Here is a 9,450-nt window from a genome sequence, read left to right on the forward strand (position 1 = left end):
CCGGCTCTGATGTCAGCGCCTCGCCGCGGCCGGCCCCGGCCGCCGGGGGAGGGACGGGGCGGGGCGGGCACCGGGCCTGCGCCCGCCGGGGCTGGGGGGGGGGGGGGGCTCGGCCGCGCCGCTTCCCCCGGGGGGGTTGCGGAATGAAGGAGGGGGGTTCTTGCGGTTCTGAAGGGGCTGGCGAGGGGGGGGCTTAGTGCTTGAAAGGGGCTGCGGGACATCGCCGGGGGGGGGCGAGCCCCCGGCCCCGGTGGGGTGCGGGTCTCAGCCGCCTGCCCCAGAACCGGTGGGTGTCCTGGAACCAGCGGTGGGATGTCAACAGGTCGTGGCGTTCCCAGTCACACCCCCCCGCAGTGACCCCCGGTTAACGCGTCTGTCGTCTTCCCGGTGCCCCCAAAGCATCCCTAAGGTGACGGGGTGGCTCTGCCGGTGCCCACACACCGGTACCTCCATCCATAAGCGATGCCCGGGAAGACGAGAGGTGTCGACACCCCCACAGGCACCAGGGCCAAGGCAGGGGGTGAGAAACCAGTCCAAAAAGAGTAAAGGCCCTCCTGACCCTAACAAATTAGCCCCTATTTCCATGCTCAGGCCAGAATCCAATAAAGACGCTGACAAGGCTAAGGGAGAAGGGATCCACGCCGACGTGCAACGTGCCGTTGAGCTGCCCGGCATCCTGCAAAATCCAGTGAACATTTCTCCAGCTGGAGCACAATGGGAAATCAAGACTTTTCATTTACGGACACAAAAAGCACAGCCCGCTTAACATTGATAATCCCTGTTTTCCAAGTAAAGAACACGTGGGTTTTGACATTCATCCCTCTCTTACCCAGCTGTACCACAAAAAGCAGTGAGTGCGCCCTGGGGAAGAGAAATGAAGAAACATGCCCAAAGCCACACCAGGAGCAAACGGCAGAGCCTAGAGCAATCTCCAGAGGCCCAGCCGCTGCTTTTTGGCGGGCGGTAGGCGTCCAGCCCCGCACACGAGCCCACCCTGCGTGCCACAGCCGAGGGGCTGACATGCCGCCAGGGCAGTGAGGGGCAGGACACGCTCCCAGGCCCTGCGGATCGCGTTCACGGGGCTGCGAAGCGACAGGCAGCCCCAGCCCCAAGCCACGCACGGGCTCCAGTCTCCCTGTGAACCACGAAGAGCTCTGGAAGCCCCTCTGAGATGCCCTGATGGAGGGTCCTGGTGAGAAACCACCATCTCCATCTGCACTCATGTCAGCAGTTTCACTGGTGTCACAAGGACAGAGCAAGGCATGGAAGTGGGACTTCCCTCTTCTGTCTAAAGGAAAGCGATAGCAAAATAAAATGACCGCAGCATTCAGGAGAGGGAACGCCAGGCCCACGGTACATAAGACCCACACCAAGTCCTCAACAAGCAGCTGCCACCGGAAGAAAGCAGAATCCAGAGCCTGAAAGGGGCAGGACAGAGAAGGGCAGGACAGAGAAGGGCAAACCATCATCTCTGCCGGTCCCTACACACAGGCAGAGCTGCCTGCACCGGAGCAGGAGGCATCTAGTCCTTGTCTGCCATCCCAGCACCTCCTGTGATCAATAACACCCTCTCAGATTTTTTAGTCAAGCCAAGAAAACCACCCCACCTGTTAAAAAAAGCCAGCTCACGCTTTTCAAAAGCCAGTTTTTAACCAGAGACTGATCAATAGCTGGGTGAAGCAGCGGATCCAGCTAATCAAAGTACGTCATTAGCAGCAAGAGACAGAGCGTCTGTCGGGAGGTGGCAGCGATAGTCACCAGATGGGAGAGTGAGTAAACCTACACCAGGCGCTGGCAGCTTTATAAATAAAACTCTTGTCGAGCTGCGGGTCCCGAATTTCCCCCACGAAAGCCGCTGAGCAGCGGGAGGCCTTCGCCTGCTCCTGGCACATCGTGGTGTAAGCATTTGCAGCAGGAAAATTTCCTACTGGGAAAGCGGATTAATGCTGGGACTCGCAGCACTTCCCAGAATCTGATCCTGCATCCTTCACCCCAATTAACAAGGGGCTTTGGGGGGGCTCAGAGTTAGATCCAATGTACCCTGTAAGGACGGATCACGGATCAAAGATGCTTTAAAGCTGCCAGTGCACTCTGTGGGGTTTTCCCAGCATTTGCCTCCCCTTACTTGGGCTCGTCTCGGCACGTCTGGGGAAATGAGCCTTTAAGCCCCAGTTTTTCTTTACGGAGGAATCTGGTCAAAGGGAAGCGACTGACCCATTTCGCTCCTCCGTTTCCTTTCGTTTCGCTCAGATTTGCTTTGTAACCCGACCCTGCAGCTATTTCGAAGATAAACACCACTCCCGCGGAGGCACGCTTCGGGGTCCCAAGTTTCTCATGGAAACTTCTTCCATTGACTCATCCGACGGGAGGGGGGGGCTCCCCGCTCCCATAGAGGTGCCGGCCAGGGCAGCCCTCGTGTACCCCCCCCCCCAAAAAAAAAGCCGGGGCACCCCGTGTGCTTGTCCAGCCTGGGGGGGGGGGGCGGGGGGACACCCGTGTGGGGGTGGTGTGACCCCTGGGGGGGTGTTGAGGCGAGGACACCCAGCAGACTGCAAACCTCGTCCCTCCGAACCGCGTCCCGCCGCCGCCACGAGGTGGCCCCCGGCCCCCGCGGAGCCCGGCGGGGCCGCTGTCCACCCCCGGGGGGGGGTCCGGCCGCTTCTCCCTCGCTGCGCTCCCCCCCAGCACCAACACCCACTTTTGCAAGGTGCGTGGACCGCGGGACGGAGCCCTCCCGGGAGGCAGCCGGCAGGTTTGGGGTCCCCGTCCCTTCGCAGCCCCGGGGCAGGGTGGGATCCAGATGGACCCCTCACCCGTGTCTTCCCCCCCCCCCCCCCCAAAAAAAAAAAAAAAAAAGGGGGACCCCGTCCCGGTGGGCTGCGTGGCCGGTTGCTCTCCCCCAGCGTCTCTGCCCCCATCCCAAGACAAGAGAAAATCTCTCCGGGTTGCAAAGCCGCCCTGTTCATCCCTTCCCAGGGCAGCTCCCCAGGCCTACTAGGAAGGAGGCCAACGGCGTGATTTATTGTGCAGGACCTGCCAAACGCTTTGCAGACCGTCTGGGCTGGACGTGGAAGCACCGAGGTGAGCAGCACCCAGCCGCCGGCACACATATTCACAGCCAAACACTTTCTCCTAATCCTGCAGACGGGCTAGAAACAGGCTAGTCCTCAGATTTGGGGACCTATTTCCAGGTTCTCCATTAACCGATTAAAATGTGGCCCAGAAGCACCGAGGTATCCATCTCCCCCGTGATCTTTCAGAGGCAGAGGGATGCAAGTGTGGAGCGCAGCCAGATCCCCTGCCATCCACCCACTCCCCTCCCAGCACATCACGCAGCTTTGCATGGCAGAGGAAGAACCACCATACGGGGCCCACCACAGGAGCAACCTCTTCTGCACAGCCCACCATATCCGGCTGCTTCAGCCTTTGCTGATTAAAAAAAAAAACCAAAAAACAAAAAACAAAAAAAAACACCCACAACCCAAAAAACCCTCCCCCCCAAAAAACCCAAAACAAATTAACCCCCCCCAAACACCAAACAACAACAACAAACACCAAACAAACAAACAACCCCCTACGAACACCAAACCCAGCAGCAGTGGCCTCCACTCCTCAGCCACGAGGAAATTCATCTGGATGTGAAGGGGAAGTGATTTTTCCCTCCTTCCACTCCCGACTCCATTAGAGGAAAAAGCAATGGCCAGCAGCAGGCTCAGCCTTTACATCTACATGACACAAGTGGCTGATCTGCTAACGCACTTTCCCTGGCAAGTAATAAACTAGATTGTTATTTGATTATAACAGAGTAACCAGGAAAAATAGACCATGAAGATTAGGGTAATGATCATTAAGGCTGTATGCATCCTGTTCTCTCTGGGTAGATTTGTATGAGCACAAGGCTGGCGAAAAGCTATCCCACTTAAAAAATGATAATACCTTTAAATAATCCCGCATGCTTTTAGGATAGGGGTAATTGAATTGGAAAGATATTGTTAATCCCCATTACAGCTGTTAATGTCATTCGTAAAGCAAGAGGAGGATTGGAATAAGGACGGGAGGTAGCACTGCAAGTATGACACTGCAAGATTTTTGCCATGCAAAGGGAGCGTAGTGTAGTTCTCTATGTCGGCAAGGGAGACGAGCTCCGTGCAGACGTGGTGGGATGCGAGGAGCCGCTGCCCCGCTGTGCTCTGAGCAGCCAGCCCAGCTCTCCCAGTTGCTTTGCACCAGGCTCCATCGCTCCGGGAGCTCCAGCTCTGCTCCGACCAGCTGCTCCGCTCTCCCAGGAAGCGGCTGCATCTCGGTGCTTGGAAGTGATCCTTGTGCATGGTTTGCATATCTATTTATAAAGCACTGTGGGATCCTTTAGGATGAAAGGAGCTATTATAACCTGGATTTATTACCCAAAAAGTAACCATGAATTTTTTTTCCATTTCACCCTTCATTTGCTTGTCTCGAGACAAGCCTGAGCAGTAGCATTTAGATGGAGACCCCTCTCCTAACCCTGTCAGAGCAGGGGATGTTTCTGGCTGGCAATATCAGTCCCTTGCCAGGGATATTCCCCACTGGCACCACCCTTCTGTGGCAGGAGAAGGAGAAAGGCCCCTTGGCACATGGTGGGACGAGGCAGCAGCTCCAGGGCTGGGCTTCCCCTCGGCAGATTAACACCCGGCAGGCTCCGGCGTTGCTCGCATACCTGAGCGGGACGGCTCCGCAAACCCTTCCCGCTGGACATACTCTAGCTGACACACAGAGCCCATAATTGCAAGACATGTCAGGAAATATTGGTCAGGATTATATCTGTCTGACTGATGCATACGAGGATTTTCCTCCCCATTCCCTGGCCGGTCGGCCACCCCTACACGCAGCGCAGGGGAGGAAGCACACCCCACGGTCGCTGGACTCCGGACCAGCACCCAGCGAGACCCCCGGGACAGACCATCGTGCCATGGGTGCATCTTACACGCGCCCACCTCGGGCAGCGTCCCCGCTGCCTGAGGGAGCATTCAGCCCAAGGGAAGAGCACATTAAAAATACATAAAAGCCCCCAGCCCTGACCTGTTACGCTGCTTTTCTCAACACAGGGTGATTTTTCCACCTGGAAACTGTATCCTGATTCATCGCCCACAAGATGATGCCAAATGTACTTCCTTAACTTACAGTCACAAAAACCGCTACTCAGAAATACAGAAATATAGATCTTCTAAAATAATTTGCTTTGAAAGGGATGTAGTCCAACTGACAAGCAAAACCACAGATCCCACACAAGGGAAAACTGAGCTTGCAAGCAAATATTAGTTCTTGCCTAAGGCACATCTGAGCAGCAGAGCAACCCTGTGGCCTCGGAGTAAGGAGCAACCAGCATCTCATGTCTAGCCCTCGCATCACTTTTTCTAAATGCAGATTTATTTTATTTATTTTCTAAGAAAATCCACAGCAATGCCACGATGGAGAGAGGATGGGATTTCAGCTCAGCGATCAGACAGAGAGCCTCTGATCATTTGATTAAAAATGGGTCCCTCATGTGCCAGGGATCCCATCGGAGAGGCACCCAGTTCTCTGCAGCTCCTGGGTCCCTGCACAGCCACCGTGGTCCCTGGGGGTCTCCAGGCAAACGTGTCACGTTTTGTAGGACAGAGCTGTCTGCTTCGCCGCCTGCCACCTCGATGACAGGCGGGAAGGCAGATCCTGCCTCCTGCCTCCACATCACTCATAGCTATATGCAATTTAATGGGCAGCTCTGGAGCAGAGATAGGGAGCCCAGAGGCTTCTCTTTGAGTGCAGAATAACTCGGATGAACTTGAACAGACTCAGCTCCTCGTCAGCAAGAGGTGGCATTGGAGCGGGTCAGACTTCTAAGGTCAGAAGCAACCGTGTGCTCCTGCACGGCACAGAGACCCCTCGCAGGGGCCCAGCCAGCAATATTTGTGACCTGCAAAGATTGCCAGAAGCCCGACAGAAGGAAATAGGCTGAACCAGACCCAGAGATGGACCGACAGTCTCCCCAGTCTTGCCCCCCAGCCTGAGCCCATCAGCCAAGGGCAGGTGAGCCATGGGAAGACGCGCTGCAGGATCGCCCAGAAACTTCGCGATCGCCTTGGGGGTACCAGCGGGAAGGGTGAAAAACATGGCATAACCTGGAAAAGGACATGGGACGGGCGCAAGGCCAGAGGAACGGCGGCACGCAGGGGTTACAGGCACTGGGCTGGGGCAAAGGGGCTTGCTTTTAAACCGAGCATCCGGAGGTGCATTTTCCTGGGACAGCATCTCACCCCGCGCTGCGGAGGGACGATGGGGCGAGACCCCCGGAGCAGAGCGTGGGAGAGGGGCCCCCATGAGCTGCAGATGTGCCTCCTCTCCGTGCCACCTCCCAGTGCACTTACATCTGCTGGCATCCACATATAACCCAAATCCCCGCCGGTCTGCCAGCAGAGAAGAGGCATTTGTGTGACGAGATTACAGAGATTAGCTTCATTAGCATAAATAGCTCCTGGGCTGGCCCTAATCCAGAGGAACATATGCGGCCCATGTGCCACCACTTGCAGTCTTCCCTGGCCTGAAGAACCTGTGTGGGCTGGAGGAGACGATTTTCACCAGTGTCTCTGTGTCAGGGCAGGCACCGTGTGCCAGGGGGGACCCCGCAGATGCTCCCAGTTCAGCCCAGCCCCTGCTAACAGGATGGGCACACCGGGGTGGCTCTTTCTGCTCCCGTGGCTGCCTCTCAGCCCAGCGGTTGCTCTAACAGGAGCGCAGGGTCCTCAGGGCAGAGTTTGCCCTCTGTGTTTTTTGACACAGCCTCTCCAGGTGCCTTGTACAGCAAACGAAGGCAGTGCTAGCTAGCTATAACCTAAAAACGCCCCACACACGTGACGGCGACTGCTCTCTGCAGGTTTCCGTACAAACCTGGGCAGTTACGCATCCCACACGGAACAGCTTTTTACACCCCACTGCTTGACTTTTTCACCTGCCGAAGGCTCGCTGTTGGGAGCCCAGCTTACCTGCGAGCAGAGCCCGAAGCGAAGCGCTGAAGGGCTCACAGGGATCAGCTGCAGAGCAAGCGGAGACTCAGTCCTCGGCCCTCCGCAGCAGCAGTTACTCCCTGCTAGGAGGGAGCACTAGCACTGCTGGAGGGAAGCTTCTTCCATTGCAATTAACACCATTAATTCCCAATAATCAGCAGCTGGACCTCACTGAACCCCAGGCAGCCACGAGCGCTGCCTGCCCTGCCTGCAGGGAGGGGGGAAAGGGGAATGCAACCCATGAGAAAATAAAAATTGTGTGATGCCCTGAACCCCACAAAAAGGTGGCCGAGAGGGGTTGTGAGCGATGCCTCAGCGTAAAGCACAGAGCGGCCAAAGAGCTGAGGGTCAGCACCGGTGCGAAGAGCCGCAGCCGGGGTGCAGGGACCCCCGCAGCCCCCGCTCTGGGCATGGCCGGGGTCAGGGGCCGGGGGGGGCAATGCAAGAGGCTGGCGGTGGCTCACCTTGAGCCTCCCACCCCGCTGGTTCAGCCCTCACCTCTCCCCTTCGCCTTCCCGCACGGGTGCTGGCGGCAGCGGGGTGCTGACAGGGCTTTATCTGGGTTTCTGCGGATGGTGGAAAAACACTTGGGCCACCGAGCAACAGGCTAAAAGTGCCCAGGGTCAGGCCGAGCAGCTGCCGGGGGCCGTGCTGGAAGGGCTTTGCTCTGAAACCGCCGTATCCGCCCCGGCGTGCTTAAACCAATAACACGAGATTACATTGCAGCAGGCTGGGACCTGGCATGCGGTGCAGGCCAGAAATAAAACTGTTTGTGTAGCAACTGAAAAAAATAGCAACAGGAGCTAGGTGAGGTGTATATATTTTTTTTTTATTTATTTGATGCCAGAAATATTTATTTATTTGCGTGGAAGAGATTTGTTTACAATTCAAAAGGGTTTTGCTTAGGATGTGAGCTCCCCAGGCTGTGTCCCGGACTCTCCCTGTGCTGCAAGCGGCAGCGGGGGTGTTTCCATGCAGGTCTGGACTCACTGGCCCCAGCAGCACCTGCATTGCCCTTTCATGTACCACAGGCTTTTGGATGCTGGCGTACACTGGGAGATGCTGCATGTAGCACAAAACAGAGCTAGCGGGATGCAGATACAGGCTTGAACGAGGCTGCACGCCGATGTTCAGAAGACATCACCTACATTGCTGAGTTCTAGTCCCTTTCCAGCTGTTATGCCCACCTTACGGACAGGGAAAGGGAGTCCTTGGGCTTCTTCAGACTGACTTCAGGCTCAGGACTGAGCAGTGTGCCAACGCACCCCCCGCGGTGGCAGGATCCGGGTGGAAGGAGCAAGCACCACGGCCGGCAGACAGAAAATGAGGCAGATGCCCTGATAAATGAGACCAAACCAGTTGCCTGCAAAATAAGAAGATAACCCTCTCGCAAGCGTAGGGCCCCTCTGCTCTGCTGCTCGGGGCAGCTCTCGCAGGGCTGCGGTTTCCTGCGTGAGCTGCGGGCGGGCGAGCGGAGCACAAGGTCACCCCGCGGCTGCGGGCAGAGCAGGGACAAACCTCCCATCTCCCACGGCTGCCATCCCTGCTGCTGGCGGTGCTTAATCCCTCAGCAGTGCCACGGAGGAAGAACGCTGCAAACGGCATCAAGGCGGTCAGAGACAGGGAAAGGAAAGGGGGGGGGGGGGGGCACGCCTGAAATTGGGTCCACCAAAACCTGCGTTTGTTGTGGTCCTATGGGAAAGTAAAGCATCTTTCTGTAATGTTGCCCGTTCGTAGAAAGGGCCACGGAGCAAGACCAGAACCTGAGAAAGCATTTCGTAAAGGCTGCCCTATCTGCCGCGTGTAATTGGACCTAACAGTGTGAACAATGCATGGAGCTCTGGTTTTAGTTTAATAGGAAAAAAAAAAAGAATCATCAAAGAATATTTATGAAAGTTTCTGTCATTCTTGTGCATTTCCCATCACATGGGGATGTGTCAAAGGCTCATGCTTAGTCCAGCAAGTGCTGAAGAGGGGTCTGGAAATAGTTAGAGCAAAGCATGTGATCCCACTGGACTGGGGAAAAGAAGAAGAAAATCCAACTTGGAGGTCTTGGCTTTCTCTTACCCTCCTGCCATTTTATTGCTCCTCCTAAAAGCACCACCAGTGTCCCACGCAGCGAGAAATAAGACGATGAGGGAGGTAAAATGCTGCTGCACATATAACTGCAGCCAGAACATGTAACCAAGCCCTCGGTGGCTCAGCTCCACGCAATTGTCGCTGCAAAAAACATCCTGAATCAGCACCAGCTGGCTGGAAAATGAAAGCTGGGCTGTTTGCTCCCCTCTTGCACCTCCCAAAATAACCAGCAGCTTCCCCATACTCACCCCCCCCCAAACACACACACTCTCCTGCCTTCCCCAGCAATTCAGGGACCAGCAGGAGCCGCAGCCGGCACAGCCAGCGTGCCCAGCCCGGTCCTCCCTGTGCC

The sequence above is a fragment of the Buteo buteo genome, chromosome 23 (assembly GCF_964188355.1).
Source record: "Buteo buteo chromosome 23, bButBut1.hap1.1, whole genome shotgun sequence".
Lineage (NCBI taxonomy): Eukaryota > Metazoa > Chordata > Aves > Accipitriformes > Accipitridae > Buteo > Buteo buteo.